General features: G+C 37.8%; 1 long non-coding RNA gene across 2 annotated transcripts in view; it reads right to left on the bottom strand.

Annotated features, from left to right (window-relative positions):
- LOC106048177 (uncharacterized) overlaps nt 1-25,484 on the bottom strand; it is a 161,132-nt gene that overhangs the window by 8,830 nt on the left and 126,818 nt on the right. Inside the window, exon 4 of one of the 2 annotated variants that reach the window (XR_010831103.1) lies at nt 4,552-4,731. The exons of the other annotated variant lie outside the window; for it this stretch is intronic. This is a non-coding gene — a long non-coding RNA (uncharacterized lncRNA). Of the gene's footprint in view, nt 1-4,551; nt 4,732-25,484 lie in introns of those variants that run through there. 2 annotated transcript variants of the gene reach the window in all.

Below are 25,484 nucleotides of genomic sequence, written 5' to 3'. Positions count from 1 at the left end.
ATTTCAAACAAAATGATTTTTTTTACTAACACCATTGTCAATCAGACAACATCACATTGTTCCCTGTTTGCTACCACATACCGAAAGACACGGTACACGTGACGTTTCAATTAAATGGGCTTTTTTTTTTTTAATAGGTTAACATGGTAATATGGACAAAGTTACACGTACTTACAGTTTGTCTTTCATAATCTCCTTGATAATCAAATACTCTGTTTTTGGAATTGCTCTGACATCTTTTTGTTTCATTTCTGTACTGTGACAAGTGCTCCACAGATTCCCAGTGACATTATTTGCCAACATCTTGACATGATGTAACCATGATGGCTTTGCAACACCCAGTGCTCTGAAGACTTGGAAGAGCATTTCATCTGACATTGTAACATCATGTCTGCGGATTCACAATGACATTCTCAGGAGACTATTTTGATCACACAAAAAAAGCTTACTGGAGTGATTAGAAAATTTGCAATGCTATAAAATGTAATAAGGAAAATTAATTAAAACTATTGCATTTTTAACTCAGCTGTTTCCAAACTTTTTATTAAAAGCAGAAAAACTTTACCTATGCTTAGAGACTAGACTTACAAACCAGACCAGAGTACTCAAAATTACAGCCCTGAACTTCTGGATGCTACAACAATTGGAGTTAGGGGTAAAGATTTCTATTACTGTACATCTTAGTCATCTCAGAATGGGATTTCCGAGAGGTACCATTCACAAAGAGGTGCTTCAGATCTGTGATCAGAAATGCCAGAGGGAAGAAAAAAAAAAAAACTTTTTTTTTTTTTAATGATACATGTGCTTTCTTCTTTTATAAGCATGGCAGAGGGAAAAGCTCAACTTCTTTACTACAGCTTTACTTATAAAACAGGCAGTAGCTGAGTTGTGGTTTTTGTTTGTTTTGAAGCAAGGCAAGTTAAAGGAATGAAGCCACACCCTTTAAATGAATTGTCTTATCCCCGCTTGAGGAGTAGGCTTGAGGAGGTGGGAGGAAGGGGTGGTGAAAGGCACTCCTGAAGCACTTGGTGCTTTGGTGGCTCTGTTGGTGTAAGAACAGGGTCTACTAGGCAATTTCTCTGCAAATTTGCTGGATCAGCCTAGTCAAGTGAGGTGGGTGAAGGTTACTTCATTTGTGCACACAGAGCTACCTCAACCCATGAAGACTAAGGGTTTCTTCAGTATACCCCAAATAAAAACTGTAGGCATCTGGAAAACTTGTAATCAAAAACCGCTGTATACAACTAGGCATGATCTGAGCAAGGGTTTTCACTTCCTTCTTAGGGTCATAATTCCAGATGTAAGACACTAAAAGCAAGTGTTAGGTGGGACTTAAGCCCTTAAGCCATTTTAGTGGCACAAGCTCTAATTGCCTATAACTCATGCTGTACTATCTGCTTAGCACATAAAGCTTGTCTATAAATACATAAATGTTTTAAAATCCATATTTCTGCCTAGGTCTGAGTAAATGAAATTGGAAATATGGTACAGATTTCTGTGTTTGTTTGTATGCTCCAGATTCAGAAGGAAATACTTTAAAGTAGGTTATCTGTTTTGGTGGGCTTTTGTTTTGTTTTTGAAAAATGAGTCTGCTTCTAAGCACTTAGATTTATGAGAAGACACAGTTTAGTGTCTTAGGAATAGCAGTCACACAAACTCCAGTGCTTTTCTTAAGCTGCATTAAGGAAAGGTCATCTCAGCTAGACGTAGCACTAATAGCACTAACAGTATTTACTGGCTCTCTCTCAAAAAAAAAATAGTCACAACACATCATTTTCACTTATGTTCAGTTAATCTGCATATCCCTAAGAATTGAGTATCTTGTATGCTGCTTGTCACTTTGCTGGGACAGCCAACAGTACTTAACCGACACATCTACTACTGCCTTGTGACTGCATGCGAAATAATCCAGCAGTAAGGTGTTTTATCCAGAAAAGTGGTATATCGATAGTTGCCTAGCTTCTCTCCCCAGCTCTTGGAATTTATGGAAGATCACAGTAATAATTCATTGCACTGCGACTGAGAGTCCATCATGTATTAGAGCTCATCTCTTCTGTGATTTAAAACCACCTACACAAGTGCTTTAGAGCTATTTCTGAGATTCCCTGAGCTGTTCTAGTCTGTATGAATCATGAAGCCAGTGAAAGTTTTATAAAGTTTCACTGTTCTTTTTTTTTTTTTTTCTTCCCCTCAATGTAGAATGAGAGAGCGCTCCTGCCTGGGTCTTTTGGGGATACATGGAGAGGAACAAAGCTGAACCATCTGGGTCAACATCATTCTCTCTTCTGACACTTACTTCAGTGCAACATGAGGCTGGGAATACCAGATCCAGTGCTTGTGTACGGCATGGGATCAACCCTAGGCTGTGTCGTGTGTTTAGTCCACATAGTTTATGGACAAGGAGCAGAATAAGATGGATTCTAGACATATTCTAGACATATTGATAGGCCACAGGACACAGTCTATGACTTTTCAATCACTAAAAAAGCTTTTTCAGTATGAAATAAAGCCATCTCAAAAGAAAAGAAGTCTGTTCCCAGACACATTACACATCCCACTACAGCCGGACCATCCTGGGTGGTAGGGGGATGCATCACAAGTTGTTAAATCCTCTCATTTAACCCAGGAAAGAACCTGGGATCTAGCACCAGATCCCAAGAAAAGTCTTGGCACCACTAGATGCCCTTGCTTCATATAACTGACTGCAGCCAATACCTGACATACTTTGCTGATCCCATATAATAAAAAACATGTACATATGATATGCAGTAAAATATTGTATTTTCATAACAATCAAAGGAGAGCTACAGCTGCACTTCAGAAGCAGAAGCATTTAGGGAGGTTAGAGAGATAAGATTAACCTGCCTATACATGTCCACAAGCATTTTCTCCCTCTATAAAAACATCTCAATAATGCCAAGTTAAAGACACAGTGGGAAATAGATTTCCTTTTGTATAATCAAAATGGCCCTCTAAGCTTTAGCAGCAAAGCCAATGGTCTGAACTTTCTGGTAATAAAAAAAGCTACAGTATTAATCACGACTCAGACATCAGCCGGAGAAGCCAGCACATTGGTGTGTTGGTGTCACCGTCACAAAGTAGAAGTGTAACTCACCAGGAAAATCTCATTGTACCAGGAGTGTTTTTAATAACACTCCAACGTTCTCCACATCCCCTTCAAATCAAAACTACAGAGTGGAATTTGTTGTTGTTGTTTTTTCAAGTCTGTAGGATTACTTTTCCCTTCTCTGTGCCTAACAGCACTCATGCAGTTATAATTAGGTGTAGCTATATACCACCTAAAAAAAAAAAAATCACAAAATTGGGCTTGTTCATCTCTCTCATGCTCTCGTGTACAGAGAAATGCAAGTAGAGCAAAATCCATTTTTTTCCTTATAAAAGGGTCTGTGTCTGTGTGTATGTATGTGGCAGGAATAGTTCTTTAAAATGGACATATCCACTATGATGGATTCCACTGTTATATCATCTAGGGCAGCAAGAAGCTAAAATCCAGAGAAAAGTAATGTATTTCAGTCATGTGAGCTACCAGAGCCGTCAATGTAACAGACTAGCTCTTTTCCAGAGAAGAAACTGAGACCACCCAAGAACATCATAAGATGACACTATGTCTGGACTTCAATAGGCATAGATAGTACCCAGAAAAAGGATAGTCACAGGATGGTGTTTTTTTTTGTTGTTGTTTTGTGTTTGTTTTTTATTGTTGTTTGTTTTATGTACAATAAAACTACAAAAAAGTTTGAATAGTTAAAGGCTAATTGTAATACTCAACAGTATTTTATGCCTTTTTCATAAGTAAATGGCATACATGCGCTGCAAACAAAGGTATAAGGTAGCATCCTGCAATATGAAGATGCTGACTAACCACAACAGCTGGGAAAAAAAAAAAAGGCAGAAGGAAGGGTTTCCAGGTTCTTCAATGCTTCTGACACATCTTAATTTCTCTTTCTAATGCACAGGAAAAAATGAAGGTACTCGATTCCAATTTTCAAATAAAAAACTTGGGATATTCCTAAAAATAGGATTCAGTGATTTTCATTATCTCAATGGAGACACTAAGTCTCCCTTCTAGACCTGTGTGTAATTAGACTCACTGCCATAAATTTGATCCATTGCTTCAAAACTGGAAATTCCCAATTTAGGCAACTAGGAAAAGTACAAGACAAAATACTGTGACCAAACTAACCACGGATGCTTAGAAAGACTGGATGCTTCCAGGGAATGCTAATATCACGCAGTTTACAAGCACCTCAACAGCTGAAATTCCTTCATGAAAATTTAAGGGACAATTTAAAATAGCAATAAAAAAACACAAACAGAATTTGCACATGGATTATTTACAAATAGGAAAGAGGCCTTTATTAGTCAACTTAATTGTTCTTTCAAATTGCACACACAGCGCTCTCGGAGTGTTGTTTTCTGCCATCAGTCACTCAGAGTGCACCTGTGGGCAACCATCCTGGCAGAGCTGTTAATGCTGCTCTGCTATAGAGATGATTGCCTCTTTTCTTCTTGCAATCATATCCACTAAAATGAAAAACAAAATCACCTAGAAAAAAAACAACAACAATATATTTTCATTTTGAATTTATTTTTTCCTTATTATAAATTAAGGCTGCTGCAACCTACCAGCATTGTTTCAAGTGAAGTACAAGCAATGAGCCTTCAATCATGCACTCCGTGTGATTTGCATATTTGTACTTCTTTAAAGACCTGGGCAAAATATTAATGTGACAAGCAAATGTAAGGTAAGAAGTAGCCAAGCATGTTAATGCATTAATGCACAGATCCTATTTCAAAGAGGTAAGATGACACTTTTGGACAGTTCAAGTAGATGACTAATTCAGAATGAAAGTAAAACCTTTGCTCTGATAGTTTAAGTCAGAAGAGTCACAGTAGACATTAATAAGTCAAGAACTGTATTCGTACATTTGTCTTACTCTCTATCTCAAACTTCCAGCAACAGGGGAATGCAAAACACAATTTAAGTAGCAGACAGTAAATGAAACAAAGAAGTAGATGACTATAAATGTGTCCCACCTTTATCATTGCCATGTTGTCTGAGAAACTGAGTCATTGTTTATGGCCTGTAAAGTGTACTAATGTCAAAAATCCTCACCAAAATCTACACGTCTAGCTCAGCTCTATTACAAAAATGTCCATGTTTACATGAAGGTATAATCTAAAGAAGAAACACATTCTCTGTAATTAATCATAGATTCTCCATTCACTGTTCATAATCAACCTCAGCCTCAAAATACCTTTGACAAGGTTGCTTTGACAAGCCTGCAAAGCTGCTAAAAAAAACGTTCCATGGTAGGCTTTAGCAAAGCCTTTTGGGAAATGAAGGACACCTGGTAAATATTTTCTCCTTTTTACTTTTTAAGCTTCAATACCAGTAGGTCCTAAAATTTACACTCAACCTTAGAGAACTTTTGGCAAAGTTTTGAAACACTTTGTACCAATGAAGGACAACAAAAAAGATGCACACTTTTTGCCCAGCCCTAAAAGTGGGTAGTCCTGATTGCCCTTCATCTACATGGACTTCACACAGCTGTAACTGTTTATTTCACTACAGTTAGTCTCGATTTACTCTAGCTCAACTGAGATAACAATCAAATTACCCATCCAGCTGGGGCTGCAGGATACTGTTCGATTACCTAAGGTGGCAATTGAGCAGGATGCCAGGGTTAAAATTTTTGCTTTTGCAAACACACTGGCAGATTTTACTTGCATTATGGCATTGTCAGGAACAGCATTTATGTCTATCCTAGCAAATGTTACAAGTGCTGGTAATATTTCCAGGTACCAAGCACTATTAAACTGTAGCAGGATCTCAACAGAGTTTCTGCCCTTCTCAGGTATTTCTCTCCCAGGCAATTCCTGGCCACAGCAGCAGAGTGAGAACATTTGGGGACCATTCCACATAAGGAATGTGTGTCCACCCAACATGGGTTGGGGGCTCATGGGCTCTCCTATAGCCTGCAACAACCCCAGGTGTTTCCTCTTAGCCATTTAGGCAAAGCCATGAAGCCTCACAATGCCTTGGTACCTTGTAATGAGGTACTAAGTGCATCTCATCTAAAATAAATGATTGTAAGGAGGGCGCATGCTAAATTTCAACCTACCAGAAGGTTATCCAAAAGCACTGGAGTTAAGATATGTAACAGCACAGTATATTCTGACAGAAGATTGAAATGTTGAAACAATTTTTTTAAAGCCTTCCCTTAAAATAAAGCTCCCTTCCTGGCTCAAGAAAATTGAGTAATATTTCATGTCTACAGTTATTTGTGATGATGAAAAGGAGTTCATCTGCTGACAACCTGTCCCTTATACATCAAGCACTGCTCTAACAGTATGAGAGAAGGAAGACAGTTGAGTGTAATTCAAGTGAAAAAAAAAATCAAGTCTCTGTATATTCTAAAATAAGGGTTGATTATACTGCATATGCATGCCCATAAATTACTGTACCATAATTAAAAGTTGTCGAAACATGAGAGTCTTACTCCACCCCCATTCCCCCCACCCACCCCCATCCCACAAATTTTCACTATGTTTCAACATACTGCAGTAGCAGACTTAAAAATCCCCTAGACAGGTTATAAATTTATCCTCACGAGAGCTAGAATTCAATTACAACTGCTTCTGAAAACCAGGCTCTTTAGTAGAACACAACACTTGTGAACCAGCACAGCAGCATTTTCAAATCAAAGGTTTCTAGCTTGCTGCTGAAAGCTGAAAGTTTGTTTTCAGGCGTTTCATTTTTTTGCTAAGAAGTCAGAACTTTCTGTAAAGAGCACGCATTTCTCACACAGAAAATAATTCTAATAAAGAAAACAGTTTCAACAGAATATTTTGTGCCCCTTCCACAATGAAATCATGCTGGTTTGCCTTTTACAAAGCAACAGCATGAAACTTCAAGCTTCAGAGCTAATCCAGTAGAGCAGCCTCAGTCCCAGTGAAATTTAATCACAGAAGGTGCCCGGCACACCCACAATGACCAACCTCACATTATTCATTTAAATCAACTGTGCCCTTCCCCGCCCACCTCCCCCCACCCCCAACCCCCCCCCCCCCCAAGGAAAGGGGAGTGAAGGAAGAAGAGAGGGCCCTTTTTTTTCTGTCTTGGTGGAGCCTTCTACATATGATGCATTTGAATTACACTGTTTTATCTCGAGTGACAAATCTGTTATACTTTGGCTGCACCAACATCTTAGAGGCACGCTATTTCTTTCATTCATTTCCCTTGTGCTTTTACCTCAGTACCTAATGTGCTGTCAGAATCCCAGAATCCATCCATAAGTATTATGTGATGAGTAACTGCTGTACATGCAAGCACACAGGAGAAATGAGCTTTCCTTTTTTCATTGCAATCATTTACATAGTGAATACGATCCCATATAAATTACTTCCTGTCATCTCTCTACATTTGATCACCTGAAGGATCCTTCTATCAAAACTGGGGGAAAGAAAGAAAAACTACCAACTATTTGACACTCCTTCATCCTTAGAGTTTGAAGGTTTGTACAGCTTTATATTCAAACTGCTATACTTTCTGATGGTTTCTCCTCTTAGAGGAGGATTCCTTTGATAGTCAGACAACTTCTATTCCTCCAGGCTAAAAATCTATTTCTGCGACTTTCTTTAGAAAATCAGAATTTCTGTATACCACAGTCTTAAGTGGAGAGGTGTTTAAGTGGTTACAACCTGACAGCAATGCCTTAGTTGTGGGAGAACTGACAAAGAAGTGCACTTCTGGAGGCTGAGAGAACTCACAAAGCTTGTATTACTGACATGAAGCTTCCTTCTCTCAATATTTCTCACATTAACGTTGGTCTTCAGCCAAGTTCTCAAAAAATTTAACATGGAATTACACCTTGACAGGATTCATCCTAAATCACATCTTTGTCTACATTTCTTAATACAAAAAATCCACTTTGCCTTAAAGTGACAAAAGGGTATGATTTAAAATCTTAGCATAAGGCAATTTACAGCTGAAATAACTGAGCAGCATGTCTTTTTCTGTGCAGGTTTTACAAGGCATCTGAAATTGATGACTAATACTGAATACACACTCCATTCCATTAAAAAAAAAAAACACAAAGATATTGCTAATGAATATTTTACAATATCTTTAAAATGGGAATGGGGGGGGGGGGGGAGGGCAGTGTGGAAGTGTTCTTCTTAGTGCCGTTAACAATCTGGGCTTTCTCAGACAAATCTGCCACAGAAAGTTCACTGTCCTGAGATGTTTAATGGAAATGATGGGACAGGTTTTGGTTTTGCATGACATTAATTCAAGAGTCTCAAAAATACTAGTGAACACCAATAGGTTGCCTTCTTATTGTACTCAGTGCCATTAGCAGCACAATTCAGAGGATGAATGCAGTGAACAGGATTTGGCCCCCAATGTTTTCCATTTTCATGCAACTCTATTATCCAGATGAACAGCTCTTCGCACACAACCAGACCAAAAAAAGTTGTTTTTTTTCCTCCTTGAAGAAACATTTTTCAACTACAATCCACTGCTTTTTTAAGAAAACTATCTGACTATCTGAAAACCATCAGTTCCCACAGAAACATGAGCAGGGTTCCTCTCACATACCCTAGCTCACATGAGCTGTCTTAATAATTCAAACTCCCCAGCACAGATGCACAAATTCAGATCTCAAGCATGCACCTTAACAGATAAATGAAATCTTTTATTTTAATGCTATCGATTACTTTTGAATGGGAAACCAAATCTGTGATGAGCCAACAGCTGAAGTGTCAAGTTTAGTTCAACTTAGAAGACAGGATGCATACCTGAAGTTTGGGAGGTCCCTTCTGAGAAAGCAAAAATGGATTACAAATAAAGAAGCTGCACAACCCCTGAGAGGGATGGTATAATAAATGAAAGTAATAAATAGATAAAAGCAATCTGATTCAGAAATTGCATTTTCATTAATTAAAACAATAAGACCTAATTTGAAAAGATTAATTGATATTCCCAAGGATTTAATGTTAATACCAATGTAGTTGCAGAAATTTTACAGTTTTTAAGAATATTTCCCAAATGTTGAAATTTTAAATGCAATTTCTTCTTCATCCATAAATAAGCATCAGTTATTTATCATCAATTATTTTCATATTTCAATTTAAAACTTTTGTATTAGGGAGGTATCACAATACCGTGTGACCCAGCTCACCAAGCTCGACACGAACTCATGTAAGAAATTAAAATGAGAAGTTTGGAAGTACAATGATATAAGAATTATTCAAATTACCCAAAACTGCTCAAAATAGAAAGTCTTCAAGGAACACCATTACTGGTGATCTGATAAATTTTATGATCATTGAAAGGCCTTAGTTTGTGTTAAAAAAGCAAACTAGATAACTCCAGAGGAACATACAGAGGGCTGTTTGACTGCAGGAGTCTAAACAGAAGTGACAGAAGAATTTTTCCATTTTGCCAGTCACTATTGTATCTTACATTTTCCATTGTGAAGTAGGATGGTAAAAGGATCTAATACCATCATTTGATTTCGTTTATGCAATTCATACCAAATCCAGCCATGACCTCCATTAAGTTTTTAAGCACAACAGCCTTATTGAAACGTATTTTATTTCAAAAGCTCAATTTCAGGTTGAAAAAAAAACACATACACAGAAGTCCTAAACTATCTTCACAAAAAAGGTCTCCTTTTTTTTTTTCCACTGAAGTAATGGAGGACCAGAAAAAAAAAAATGCATTTCCTGGGAATTTGGGAAGATAAACTGCATTCTTGAAAAAAAACAAAATCCCCACGAACCTGTGGCCACTAAGCATTTATATTACCCTTTTAAATCAACATTACTAGCAGATTAAGCCCTCTGAGTTTAGGCATCAAGGCTTCTTTACAACTACACACAGCATGATACTCCCTCTTACAGGGATGCTACAACACAACCCTTCGGAGGAGAAAAAATGCATATTGCTTTACAATGCGCTAGACAGAAATCATCAAGTCATATATCTATATAACAATATGCATAATAGAAAGATGCACTTCATGAAAGCACACTTATTTTGTTTGCTCAGCTCTGCCCAACTGATGTGATGTGTCTTGACAGGCAAACTAATACAGTCAGCTTTAGAGCAGGCCTCCCCTATATTTTTAGTCTATTCTGGACAGAGTGTTACAGATGTTTCCCTGCTAGCTCTGTTAGATCAGTTGGGAACCAAACACAGCAAAACTGACTTCTGCCTCTTTAAAATGTACAATTTCTAATTTTACAGCTGTTGTTGAGAGCAACATAACAAATCTTGTAATAGAAACTTGACTGCTCAGTATTGCTACTGCATTTGTTTTACTGCTTTTGTTATCCTCCTATCATCTAAATTATTTTCCATTAAAATTCATGCCCTCTGCTACATTAGGTTACATATGATCTGAACTGGAAGTAGGCTGCTGTGACATTCAAAAAGACTTTTCGAACAGCAATGGTATATCTTTGGGCAGAAAAAAGCCTGTAAAGGAAAACATGCATCAGTAGCGCAGCAGAAGACCGGCTCACACGTTGAATGAATTTGTGATGAATATCATGCAGAGGCTTGTACAGGCAGTCATGCATCCACCATACTCTGCTCGCTGCTTCCCGCAGCTCCGTCAGCCTCATTTAGGAGAAACATCTTAGATGATAACATTGCTTTAGATTACTGGTTCACATAAGGCACATTTTTCAAAGTATCTCTTTCTTGCTTTAAATATTTGAGTAAAGCTGCAGTTTCCTGACAGAAAAGGACAGACCAGGCACATCGGGGGGGGTTGTTTAAAACCGTACTCTTCACACAGCTTTCAAGGTCTTCAGGGCACTAAGAGGCTCTAGTGAGCCTGCCCAGCTCTATCTGGGACCCTCACCCCCCTGCCCTCGTCCCCTCTCAATCCTGGCTGGGCTTCCCACACTGACGCTGGACCTGACCTCACCTTGTTGGGTGTTCCCTGAGCTGCTGGGGAATTCTGTCTTGGTCACCTGCCCCAATGGGGTCCCAGGAGACCAACCTGTGGCTGCTGCCCTCCCTGCATGTGCAGGGGTCATCCTTAACTCCATCTCAGCTTCCAATGCAGTCAGCCCTGCTTCTGCTGCTCTCTGATAGCACTGACGTGCCTTTCATTTTAACATGAGAACACAAATTTTCTTATTAATTGATTTTATCCTGTAAAATTGGAAAAAAAAAAAAAAACACTACTACTTACAGCAAAATATCATTTTTCCTACAAAGGAGTCACTGATAAAAAATTCAAGGTGAAATTTCTGGTCAAAATCAACAGAGCAGTTCTTATACTACTACAATAATGCACTAGGCACAAGCAGAATTTGCAGTTAAGGTTTCTGTATCTCTGACATGTGGCCAAGTCACTGACACATTAGCTGCATGTCTATTCTTATGCTCTCATACTCACAAAAAATTCCTGTTCAGGTATAAGTGCAAAGACATGCATGGAAAGCTGATTTGATACCATAGTGAAATTTGGTATTTTAGGGGCAGGGTTTGTTTGTTTTGGCGTAGGGAGGGAAGTTTGGATCTGAAACATTTTAAAAGTTCTCACAAGATGGAACTGTGGGAAAATGTCCTTAATTGGTTGGAGGTTAGTAATCCAAGGAGTTTCAATGAAAAATCAGTAGGAAATCACCCATATTTTCAACATGAAATGTTGAAGTCATGCCATCCAGGCAGATTTTTTTCTTGAAACTGAGTCCTTTTCCTGTTTTGATTTTCACAAGTTGGTGAATTCCAATTAAACATTTTTTCATAAAAACGGTTGGACAATTCCCTTTGAGAAATAGTAACACTTTCTGAAAAGTCACCTTTTTATTCAGTGAGTCATCTTCCATTCACACTCCTTGGCATAAAACATCAATATGTATCTGCAAATGTTACTTCTTGGGAGAGTAGTATGGGAGAATCTGGCGAATCTGTCAGCTACATGTAATGCTATAATAAACAGGATGAAAGGAGCCAGAACAATATTAGGACAATCCCAGTGGAAAGACACAGCAACCCTCTAGATTGTAGTATGAGAATTGCCACTTTGGAGAACATCCAGCTCCATCCTTTGAAATTATAACAGTATGGAATATATTCCAGGCTCCTCTAAGACAACAAAAGTAACAAGACGTCTATATGATCTATTTACTCTTTAGTCTGATTTGGAGAAATAGCTCTTGACAGTAGGCAAGTTGATAATAAAAAGTGAAGCCTTCCCACTCTTCTTCTAAGCACATCTTTAGATGTTGTCTCTCTCTTCTCTTCCCATTAAGGGATAGATCTAAAGACTAAACAGGAACTGAAGAAGTGGCAAGATCTAACGCCTGTTGGACTAAATACGTAAATTATGAAATCAAGTCTCAGAACTGGAAGACCCTAAGTCAGAGTACTGGTAAATCAAGAAAGTGATGAAAGCAGTGTTCACCATTAGAAAGGATGTTGATTTTATCTGTGACATTTCTAGCCCTCAGAAGTCTGCAATATTTTTCATATAAGATCAAAGAAAATGAATTAATATTTGCATATGGTTTTGCAGTATATTTCTTTCCTTCTATTTGCATCTCTCTCACCCCCTAGCTCCAAACACTGGATAATACTGAAACCTTTAGTTTAAAAGCAACAAAAACCCCTCCACTTCAAACAACTAAAATGCATATTGAAATTAATGGGAATCATTTGAATCCTTCCTGTGACAAAATAAAAATCAGACATTTTCTGGAAAAGGCACATCTTTAATCTTCCAGGTGAAACATGAGAGTAAAGTAGTGTGGTTTCCTAATGAAAGCCTTTTTGTTATTCTCACATTTTTCTGCATGCGATTTTTACAGTGTTTGTTTGTATAACTATGAATTTGTTTATGTTGTTTGAATTTTTTAACCAAGCATTTTGCTTTTATTGTAATACAATTTTATGATAATTAAAAAGAACTTGTCATATTTAAATATTTTCTGCATGATTGGCATTAAAACATTCAGTGCAAGGAATTAATGAGAATATTGAATTAAATGTGTTGAAAGCATCCAATTTTTTAAAACTCTACATAACAGATACAAAGCAAAGGAGTTATTTTGTCGGCATAAGTGATATTCGAAAGCTTAGAGCTGTCTCATTATAAGGTGTTTTTTAATATCCAAGATGGGTTTATTCTTTATAGTATTGCGGCCCCATAATGAACCCATTCTTCCTTTTATTGAGACGTTTACATTTTTCTGTTGCTTAAGAGTGAAACAAACCTGGGATCTGTCCTGCAACCATTAATGAAAGCAAGTGGCTTTGCGTACTCGATCTCTGTTGCCTACCTCCACATTAGAAAAATAAAACATTCCCAGATCTAAATGTACAATCCAGCATTTTTTGAGTCCCTGGTGAGGCTGCACTAGCAAACATCAGCAACCCCACTTCTCTGCCTAACCTGGTTTTCATGCAGAAAAAAAACTCAGTCCTATTCAGCAGAAACTGAGGGTGTATTGGTCTAAAAATCAATCATCAGGTGAACACCTCAAGACAGTCAGAAGTATTGTAAACATAACAGAGGGTCAAGAACAGAAAAATTACCATGAATGCTGAAAAGTAGAGATACAAAAACATTCAGTTTGGGCCCACATAGTAATATATTATTACTAATTTGAGTCTAATATTGAAAATCTTCCCAAAACCAGGTTACAGGATTAAAATAAGATTTTATTGATTTAAATCAAGCTTTTAGACAGTCAAACTTTACACTTGGTCAGCTACTTTCCGCCTGTCGAAATGATCATACATACCACTCAAAGTAATGCCCATTTCTCCTCACTGAAGGCCCTCAGAAAAACCATCCACAATAAAGCATTTTACACCTGCCTCTGAAAAGTAAACCATCTCAAACAGAAAGTAAAATTCTTATAAGGGAAAATCCAACCAGTTTTATTTGTTTGTTTAGTTGTGATATTATGTCTTCCCAACTGAGAAAAGAAAATACCTACAATAAGGACTTAGCAATGTGGGACTGTCTTCCAGGAAGAGTAAAGGTCAATATTTATCAGCCCAAAACCAACAGTCAAAGAGCTACATTAAGACAATATTTCCCACGCTTTGAATTTTTCCATGAGCATACTATGACCATTCAATAACTGCAATGTACTGAGCCTAAAACAGAGATTGATAACAGAAATAGTAATTCTCAGGCTAAAGGTACAGATGGAATTCCTACACAAATAAGAACAAAAATACACTTACGTTTTACCCAACTCCAGTGAATGATCAGGGCAAGTTCCAAGCAAAAGTTTTTCTTTTAATTTTTTTTTTTCTTTTATATACCACTGGCTTTCCAAAAGTATGGATAAGAATTAATGCTTTGTGACAGTAAGCATACAGGTTAAATCAAAAATTCTATTACATACCTATGAAAAATTAGCAGTGGAATGACATAAAAGACACAGCCTTCAGCTCCTAACAATCTAGGAGGAGTTCATGTTCAACCATTCAGAAAATCCAAATTATATATAATTCTGCTAAATTTCATCTTTCTCATGAATCTCTCAATGATTGCTCTAAGGAGACTGGTAAGAAAGAAGGGTCATTGGGTCCCTTTTTTTAATGTTACAGTAGGGATATTCATAGCAAAATAAAATAGCTGGCATGACTGAATATGATGAAATATAATGGGGTCTAATGAATTGTCATATTTTAACATCCGTTTTGTTAAGCACAGCAAGAAACAATCTATTTCCTTTGTATATGAATGTATGAAAACACTGGTATAGCATTGGAATATTTTCTGTGATTTAATCAGCAAGCAGTGTTTGCCTTCTAAAGGCTGAGAATGCATAGCTCTTTCTAATATCTACATTTAAGAATGATCAGAAGTAGATATCATTCTGTAGGACAAAATTTCTCATTTTAAGTGACTTTGTCAGACAACCATTCTTTAGATACAAACTTAAGAACACAGTCAGGGGTGTTCTGGTTAAGAAAACATTTATACACACACATGCACACATGCAAATAGGAAAGAAGATTTTAGATTTTCAAGCCTATTTACAGAAAGTCAGAAGCATCTCTCCGTCCACATTACAGCCATTTGGGCAAACTAAGGATTGAATGCAATCATTTAGATATGATATTTACCTAACATGCAGCACGAAAAAAAAGCCCTGAACAAATAACCTTTTAGCCACTCAGAGGTCCTTTAAGGCTACCCCTTGCACAGCCAGCCAGAAGAGGGAAGTTGGGCAGGCACCACAGCAGATGCTTTCACCACAGAAGGACTCTGAAATCTGAGCGGTGGGTTTCCATGCCCCTCGCTGCTGCAGAGCATTGTTGTGCTGGAAGGTGTTAATGGTTGCCAGCAAGTGTGCCCCCGATCTATGGGAAATCACAGGCTCTGCAAGCTGAAGTGCACGCTAGCAGCCCTTTGTTCAGAGGAACTAAGTTCTTTATTAGAGTAAAACAGCTGAAACAACAGAAAGCCATGTGGGAAGGCCCAGGGGATTGATTGAAAACGTAGGGTCCTGTATTGACAGGAGGTTGATGTGTCGGTACATGTAGGCAGAAAACCACCAGGAAGCCAGAAAAACAGCTGTAGGCCTGGCCTTGAGATCAGAAATAGACTTCCTTGGGTGCAGGATTGAAAGGAAATTAAAAGTCTGAACTAAGAAAACTGCCCATTATTATTCATTTCTGCTGTATTTAGGAAAAGAGGATACATTCACTGCAAATGAATGCAGGACACTCAAACGCCTGATAAATGTAAGCAGTTTCTCCTCCCCCAGAAGCAAACCACTAAAGCCTAGCTAACAGAAGCAAGGTGCTGAAAACAACAGTTCACAGGGTTCAGCACACAATGAGAGGATAAATTCCTTTAAGAGATCAAAGGACAGTTCAATTTCCAGTTGAACGGCAGTCAGAACTGCTTGCTTTCAAAAGGCAAAAACACTTGGTTCTTGGTAGTTGCTCCATGGAGTAACTTGCTCCTGGTAAGCTTCTCCCTGAAGTAGCCAGTAGCAGAGGCACCTCAGAGCAGGCAGGTTCCCCCATGCTACCGCTGGTCATATCTGTGGTACCAGCAGCTTAGAAGAAATTTTAAGGACTCCTCACAACTGTCTGTATACAGCACCAGCCTATATAGACTGGTAATGGTCTGTATCACACAAGCATGCATCTTTCTTGAGCTCTGTGGTCTCTCCCTCTCTCACCCCACTCCCTAAGTAGCCCTCTTCACCTCTTGGAGAATTGCCACCACCAGTGCAGCTGGTGGCCAGGCCCAGGTACCGACCGTGAGCAGTTCCACCTCTTCGCATTTCAAAAGCAGAGGTCAAGCTGGGCATGAGACACAGGGAATAGTATTTAGAGCAGCACAAGTACAGTAGAGGTAATTCGAGTGAAAACAGAGGTCTCATTTACATATAGGCTTAGATAACCTAACAGAAAATATGGACAGCTTGGTAGCCAGGTTTATTTGTAACTTCCTGAGGGACCTAGGCATTCACCAGAGCCATTACAGCAACGTATTTGAATGGGCATAGCAGATATAATTAATTCTGCACCTTTCTAAGCCTCCAACATATGCTTGAGAATGCAGGCACAGAGTGGTAGAGACCCATTACAGACTGATTACATCCAACAAACAGCCTCTTGGCTCAGGGATGTGCATGCTGTGAACAGAGACGGGCTGCTGCCCCGCACCACAGTATGGTTTATAAATAAGAACTTTGTAATGAAGATGGATTGTTCCTAAATCAAGTCCTACTAAAGACAGTGACCAAAGGTAAAGTTTTCTATACATGACTTAGGTATTTGCAGACAGATTTATAAAATATTTTCAATAAGTGGACATCAACCTTCTGAGGTGTTTTATAAATACCAGTATGGGCCCAATAGTTCAGAGCAACTTGGGCTTTTTAAATCTATGCCATCATTTAAAGCCAATGGGTCTAAATGGGAATATTACCACATTTTTTCAAAGGCATTTGCCATGCACCTAACATATTATGTGTCTCCATACTGCTCTAAGATAAAATATTAACAGCCGCAGCAACTAACAACAAAACACACACGTTTGTATTGTAGTTGTTCATACTTGATATGACAGTAATATCTAATCTAATGCCAGATGATGAACTTTATGTTCCAAAACTTTATTTCTCCCCAGTTGGATTCACTAAGAGGGAAGAGAGGAAAAAAGAAACGCTGGTAAGCCTTACACTGGATGTATTGTTGACAGCACAAGAACATGTTTATTTTTGTTATTCCTTCTGGTGCTCATTATAAGCACCACACTTTTGGATGAGTTATGGCCAAAGTGTCTAGCTATCAATAAAACATGGGTTTACAGAATCTGTAGCAACATGAGGCATAAGCACAGTAATCTCCTGTTTACTGATGGCACATTAGGCGACATTATTTTTATTCAGCCCTGACCATTAGAAAATTAAAACAACTTTGATCACTTTTGGAGATTCTGGGCTAAGATTTCCATTTGTAACTATCAATTATTTAAAGTATAGTTTTAAAGGGCTCTTAGAGCTTTTTAAAAAAATTATAGTAATTTAAGCAGCAAATGCAGATGATTACAAGTCTTCACCTTTATATGGAATAAAAAGTCTGTATAAAATAGTCACATTGCCATCTACTGACAGCTCTTTATAAAAAGACTTGCTCTTTTCATTAACTGCCTGACTATATACTTAATGTTCTCTCTCTTAACGTACAGTAGTACAAAAAATTAGGGACATACAATATGTGCTGTTCAATACATCCCACTGAAATAATCCCGCCTCTCTTCAAAACTATTTCAAGCCATTCAGGCTTTCACAGTTATACACTGCAATTAGATACGTTTATTAATGGCATTATTGCACAGTATTTCATAGGACATAGAACAGTTTTCAAGAAAGTAACTACAGAAGAGTATGTTAATAAATCTGTGCTATATGCACAGTACATAGGACTTGCTAATAGGATTTCCATAATAACGGCATTTATCTGCACATTTTATAATACCAATCACTGGCAACCACAGTATTGTTATTATGCGAAAAATAGGATTTCATGTTAAGGACACATCATATGGATTAAAACAGAGGTGTCACTGATGCAGCTGTATATTCAAAAAGCTTTTATCTCATCTTTATATGAACATATATTTTGGCCTCAGCCTTAATGACTTAGTTATTACAACAGCTACATGTAATTGCACCTTCAGACTCAATCTAGCCCTCATATCAGTTCTACCTTACTGCAACATCAATCAGTGGAGCCTAAAAACGTCCTGTAAACAAACTGATGCAAAACTCTCTCATGAAAGCAAATATACAAAGTTCAGGTTTCCTCACTGCTATCCAACCAGCAGGATTAATCCTCAGCACAAACTAAAGGCCATCCTTAGCTTCTACCTGCGTAATTCCCTGCAAAGAATTTGTGTGCTCTCTGGTCCATGGCATATGGTGATTTTTCTTCACCCTTGCCTCCTAATTGTAAGCTCGCATTTGAAAGAAGGAAAAAAGAAAGAGTAATCTACCAGGTACCATATAACCCACATGATTTGCACCCATTTTTTCCGAGTGCTAAATTTGCCGTTTACAGAAGTTTCATTTGAACCCTAAATCCTCTTTAGCACTTTGGTTATTTCTTACACCTATTTGTACACACTCTGTCATTTCACCTTTTGTGAATGGCCCAGAGAAGATGACACACTGTTGAACACTGGATGTTATAATACCCTATTGAGAAACTTTGCACTAGTGGTAATCTTAAAAGTGCCTTCTAAGTACTTTCTCCTTACCCAAACCAAGGCCAAGGTAGCATGGAAGCCTACCTCCATGTAGCACAGTAGGTCAGGATCAGGGAATTAATCCAACTGCTGTCACAGTCCTCACGCTGTTACTCAATTAGTAAACAAAAGAAGTATTTTTGAAGACACCTTAAAAGTACAAACTAAAATAGAGGACTATCCGAAATATATCCAAATTAGTTTACTTATACCTATAAGGAGAATAATAAGCAGACAGAGGTGTACAACAATCCAGAGTGAGAGTTCACAGAACATAGTTCCTGAACATTAACCCCTTGCACACGCAGCCTATGAAAATTAAGCTAAGAGTAACCAAAGAAATACCAATCAGGAGCTCTCTTGCATACTTATGCCCTATTTCACCTTGTGTAAACTATCCTCACACATCACAGTATCTTGAAAGGACATCCAGAATGGATTACATAGAGCTAATAATACATGTTTATCACACATATCCCAGTACGTCCAAACATTTTATTTTGCCTCTTTTTCTGGAATTAAGCAACTGCTTAAATCTTTTTAGAGCTACTGAGCCATATCTAATCATCACTCACTGATATATCTGCAATAACTAGAATAACTAAATGTCCAAATAGAATAATTAGTATGCACAAGGTATGAAAAGGAAGGCAGGCTGCTGCAAGGTAATACCATGTTTGGCTGAAATTCATTTTGTTTACAGATAAATAAACCAACTGCCAGATTTATCACTCTGCAACTTCCTATTTTGTCTTTTCATCCAACGGTTACTGGCAATATCACCACCCTGAAATCACCCTGAAACAAAGCTCTTGCAACTCAATGATTGCAGAACAAACTGTGAAAGTCATACTTGTCTCTCCCTGTAAACACCAGGTTTTCTAACAAGCTACTATATAAATGCAATGAATAGAAATATTTTATACCAAGTTCATAAAATTGCCCATTGTAATAATTTAGAAGACAGCATTGATGAAGCCTGAATGGAAATCAGTTCTTTAGGAACCAAATAACATTCACAAGCTTTCCTTGAAAGGAGCCATCCACTCAACTTCTTAAAGAATGAAGATAAATATTTTCATTGCTGAAACAAAAAAATGCAACTTGCTAATTTAAACATAAGCATATTTTGGAGCAAAAATTATATAATCCTAATGGGAAAACATGAGTCATTTACTTCAGTGGGATTGTGATGGAGAAACACAGGAAGGTGTGAAAACATAGGATACACGTAATATTTCTTCCCTTAGAGAGCTCAAATATGAACTTCACAATATGTGTTGAAGGTTTTTTTCTGTTTTGCCTTTTTTTTAAACAGTATGTGATGATAGGTCTCTCAGGAAAAAAAAAAAAAAAAGTAAAAACACAGATCAAGTGGTAGAAAGCTGTTAGCCAAAGACAACACTACTTGTTGGCTGTATTTCCTAAGCAGAATAACCTGAAATTTAGCTACTCAGGCTCTGCTCTCCATACAATAAGCTGAAATGGCCAAGAAGCATGTGAAGAATGTAAACAATCAATTAATACAGTTCAGAAGTGAAATTACTTTCTTTGTAATGCAGAGAACACACAACAGTGATAAATTACTGCTTTAACATTGTAACAGCATCACAACACAACCTTCAGAGCTAAGATGTGTCCTTTGATCTGCATCACTCACACTGAAAATAGCAAGGTAATCGGGACCCATGTAGGACAGTACACAGCTATAGAGAAGCTGTAAAAATTGTACTCTCAGAGAATCACATGGTTGGCATTTTTTGGTTTTTGTGTGTGCACAGGAAGCACCATGTTGCTTTGTTGTTTTGATTTGTTGCTGTTTGTTTTTTTAAGATAAACATGAAAAAATCCATCTCAGAAGGCAAGCTGGAATTTTTGTTTCCCACTTTTTTTTTATATTTGTTGTACATGAATATATACAAATATGCATACATCCAAAGCATGAATGAATGAGGGAATGAAACAGTTAATGATGGTGGACATCTATCTTTTTGACTGATATGAGACAACCTTTTTCAGCTATTTAATTTTAGAATAATCTCAATATACTTAAAAAACAACCAGCAAATCCCATGGTGTCAGAATTGTCGCTTCTGCAGTGCAGAAGGTCATGTCATTCAGTACAGCATCCTGGGAGAGCCTCTGAATTAAGAGTTCAGTCTTTTAGTACCTATAGCTCATTAAAAGCTAATTTGAAAGTCTCAAGGTTTCAAAACCACCAACTGTGGAAAATACAAGTTTGGAAAGCATTTAGGAATGGTACAACCCCAAGGGACTTTCGTTTCTGCTTTTCAAGAAATCACTTGATTATCTCCTGTGCTTAAAATTAAAAATATTGCAAAACATTGCAAAATGAAGCCTTAAAGAATGTTTCTCCAAAGGCGTTATGAACAAAGATGTTATGAAACTTTTCAAAACAAATGAAGGTTTCATTGTGTCCCCTTATCACCTGGATCTGCATATTCAGAAGAAACAATCCAAAAGAGTCAAATAACTTTTAATTTGTTCACAGACAAAAATATAACTCAGCTTTCAGACTTACCCATACCGCAGCGTGAAATGCCTTTGGCAGTGAACTGAAGGCACAAGCGACAGGATGTAGCAATGTAACTGTCATCCTCAATGTCTTACAACACTAGTGGCCAGGGCACATTTCTGAAGGCTGCAGTGGGTGACTAGATACTTTAAGAAGAGTGAGGAAAATCAAAGGACATTGACTGTTTTATACGTTGTCATTGAGTAGATCAAACTATTTTGTTTGTTTGTAAGGTCAAGGTACTGGCATTTTATTAAGGATCCATTAGCACAGACAAGCATTAACTGTTACAGGGTGATTTTACCTTTTGAATGGCTAGTTAAAAATAAAGCTCTGTAGAAAAGAAGGATACTGGGCTGCCAAAAGAACTCAGTTCAAAATATGCTCCGATGTCTTTGTTACAATGAAGGCCTTGAATATTGAGTAGCTAAAGAAGTTCTAGTTTTAGAAAACCTTCTCAACTTTGTAGTCCAATCATATTTTTATATATGTATACTAATATATATAGCATATGATATTTTAATTATGTCACCATTATTTAGTGAAAAAATTAGTCTTATTTTCCACTAATGACTTTAATCCAGCAAATACCTAATTTTAAGCCTGTGCTCAAGGGCTTAATAAAGTAGTTCCATGCTGAAATATTTAATTAAATTACTGCAGATGCATTCAGAAACTTAGCTTCAAACATTTCAAATATGTAGATACTCCTGAAGCCCGGAGTGAGGCTAAACAGCTATGTTTGCAATACCATCTTTTAGTAACCTTATGCATCTGGCACAGTGGGCATGACTTTCCATATTCAGTGAGCATGAAACACCCTGCAACCAAGACATACATACTGTCTTGTTTTGAGAATGCACCATTCATACTAATAAACTCTGCTAGAAACCACAACCATCTGCAACAGTTTACATCGTTCATTATGTGACCCAGTGTTATAATTCTGCAATCACAAGTTTGACCCAGGCCCAAAGAAAGCAACTATTTCAGTGCAATTAAGGTCCCACTGCCATCACCGCACTGTACTGGCTAGCTGATGAATGAAAATGTGCTAAAACCTTTTCACCTCACATTTCACTGCACGCAAGCCCCAAAAGAATCTACATGAGATATATCATGTTTTTATAAACATTTTATGCAAAGTTTAGAGAAAAGGTGAGATTGCATGACCAAAGATACTAAAATAATTTATTGCTTGTTTGTTCCAATTCAGAGCAGATAAGGTCATGTTAACAAAGTGGTGGGAAAGGGAGTTATAAATGAGAAATGGAACAAAATTCACAATCATTGGTTTACTGCATCAGCACCAGCTACAGCACCTTAGTTATAAAGGGGGGAAAAAATCATAAATGCACATAATTCACCACCCTATGTTCAGTTTGGTACCCAGGCTGTATCAATCACTGTTTATTAGAAATTATGAAAATGTGACAGTATTGAATATGTCCTTCAACAGTGTAGAAAGTATCACAAGTGTAAATGAACCCTGTGCAAATCTAAGCCCTAACTTCAGAACCACTAATCTAATTATTAGACAAGGTTTATTATTAATATTCTCTGTATTGCAGCACTTTCTCAGCTACATAATATAGCCAGTGCAAATCTAACATGTAAGCCATCTGCCAACTCAGAAATCACGCATCTTACAGCCTGAGTTCTTAGAAGCACTGATAGTTCTTATGACATGTTCTTAATGAAATAATGCTATGCTTGTCAGGGGAACTTGAAGGAAAAAAAAAAAAATAAGAACACATTGACATGTATCTAATCATCCTGCAAAATACTGCATCCCAGAACTGCAGGGGGACAGTCTTAAAAGGCTGACAGCATAACGTGCTTATTTGAGATCTGGTCCTGAAACCAGTGCAGGTGAGCATTGACCAGGCCATTTTTTGTGCAGAGGAACTAAAAATGATGGGTTGTGGATAAATTCATTGTAAAGATATCAAATGATCACGCAACAAATATATACCTTGAGAAGAAAGTGTTTGCTCCCCATTTATTTCTACAAAATCACAAACAGCTTTGATTTGTACTGTACTCCAAGCCATGCCAAGAAAGATGATGCACAACAAATATGAACCACAGACATGTTTACCCTCTGCCTCTTATGCTTCCAGATGTCTCAGTTTTACATGCCAAACCACCTCCTCCTCTTTCAAAGCCCTACCTCTAAACTTCTGAAAAGTTCTTTTCCTTACTCCTCCACAAGCCATAATGTAGAAACAACGCTTTTTATTTGGAAGGCATGTTTTAGAAGTATTTATTGTTTATTTCCAATTTAAAAAGCAACCACACTGTTATAAACAGAAGAGCTTGTAAGTGCTTAGGAGTAAAATGAACCCAAATGACAACAGCATTCTGTTCAAATATGCTAGCAACATTATGTTTAACTGTAATTCATAACGGATAGGTGTTCAATAAATATTTCTGCTTTGTACTTCAGAGACAAAGCAGTATGTCTGAGGAAGTGATGAAACGCTGTATTAAGGCAGGAAAATATTAGCTAGCAGCTTCTGAAGTCTGACATTTTAAAAATCAGCAGGTCCAGATAACTGAAGCGTTTTAAAAGAACCAGCCAAGCATCTTTCTAGGCTGTCAGTGACTTCTGTCACAGCGGCAAAGCTTCAGATGACTGAAAAGGAGGTAGAGTTGTACCAGTCTGACAAGATGGGACTTAAGAAAATCCCACAGTAATTATCATAGAGTAAAACATTGAGAAGAGCAAGCAATTCACTTCTCCAAAGTTAATTCTATGTACATATATAACTCCTGTGTACTCAAATCTGAAATTAAGGGTCTTGTGGTTTATATCAGTCAGAAGCAGAGACTGATGTTTGAATCAGAGCTCTGGTACAAAAATACTCCTTTACAAGAATGTATCAAATTCTGCTTCCTTAAATGTAGGAGAAATGAAGTGAACTGAGTTCGTTACGTCTCTCACAGCATCAGAACTCCTCCATTCATCACGTCTCAGAAATTTGCCTTGGAAGAACACTACTTGCATATGTTCAAGTTGCATAAAATATTCCTTCTCCATTTTCAAGTTCTGTCTCTGTTCCCTACATGAGATATTCCAACCACACAAACATGCTCCTTTGATATCAGTAGTCAGCCAAACTCTCTTCACACAGAACATCTGAATTTCTAGATAGCTGCCTTCATTTTGGTTTAAAATGCACTTAGCTGTCTCATAGCTACCATAAAATATAGGATGATAATTAGCTCCTCCAGCTTCTACTGCATTAACTCAACTTATACTACTATATTCAACTAAAGAGGGTAGTGGTAAAATTAACATTCATTGTTTTCAATACATTTTGTATTAGCCTAATTGACAAATGATCCCTTCCCTCATCAAAATAAATAAGTAAGTAAAAATTGCAGCTTTCTCTGCGGTGAAAACACAAACATTTATTCCTTGAAATGACTCAGATATATTAAAAGCAGTCTATAATTGGCTAACAGAGGCAAAAGATCCCAAGGTTATTTAAACTCACACAAATTGTACATGATGGGCAATGTCAGTCTCATGGGTTGAGCTGACTCTCTCCAAAGGAAACCAAACTAGCAGAGAAGCTGAAGTTTAGTGGTTCAGGACTGTACCTTAATTGGGCCTAATCTACACAAGGGTGATTTTGGAGCAAGCATTGAGCTGCAGTAGTCTTTAACAAACCCAAGTCAGACAGCTAGAGAACTGGGAGAGAAAGTGGTATGTTTTCACGTCCTGCTTTATTTTAGGTTGCCAGCTCAGTCTCCTTTCCACCTATCCAGAGGAAATTCTACTGTCACAGGACGTGAGGTCAGTAGAAGAGAAGACTCCAGACAGACCTCACTGCAGCCTTTCAGTACTTAAAGATGGCTTCCAGAAAAGATGAAGAGCGACTTTTTACTGATCAGAGGTTAGGAAGAAATTATTCACTCAGTGGGTGGTGAGGCACTGGTACAGGCTGCACAGAGAAGCTGTGGCTGCCCCATCCCTGGAAGTGCTCAAGGCCAAGATGGATGGGGCTTTGAGCAACCTGGTCTGGTGGGAGATGTCCCTGCCCATGGCAGGGGTGGGCTGGAACTAGAAGACCTTTAAGCACCCTTCCAACCCGAGCCATTCTGTGATTGTTCCAAAACAATCTTGGGGCTGGTGACAGCCCTAAATCCTCTGCATCTCAAAT

The sequence above is a fragment of the Anser cygnoides genome, chromosome 4 (genome assembly GCF_040182565.1).
Source record: "Anser cygnoides isolate HZ-2024a breed goose chromosome 4, Taihu_goose_T2T_genome, whole genome shotgun sequence".
In the NCBI taxonomy this organism is placed as follows: domain Eukaryota; kingdom Metazoa; phylum Chordata; class Aves; order Anseriformes; family Anatidae; genus Anser; species Anser cygnoides.
The sequence above is the reverse complement of the archived record's forward strand: the minus strand, read 5'-3'. Positions and strand labels throughout refer to the sequence as shown.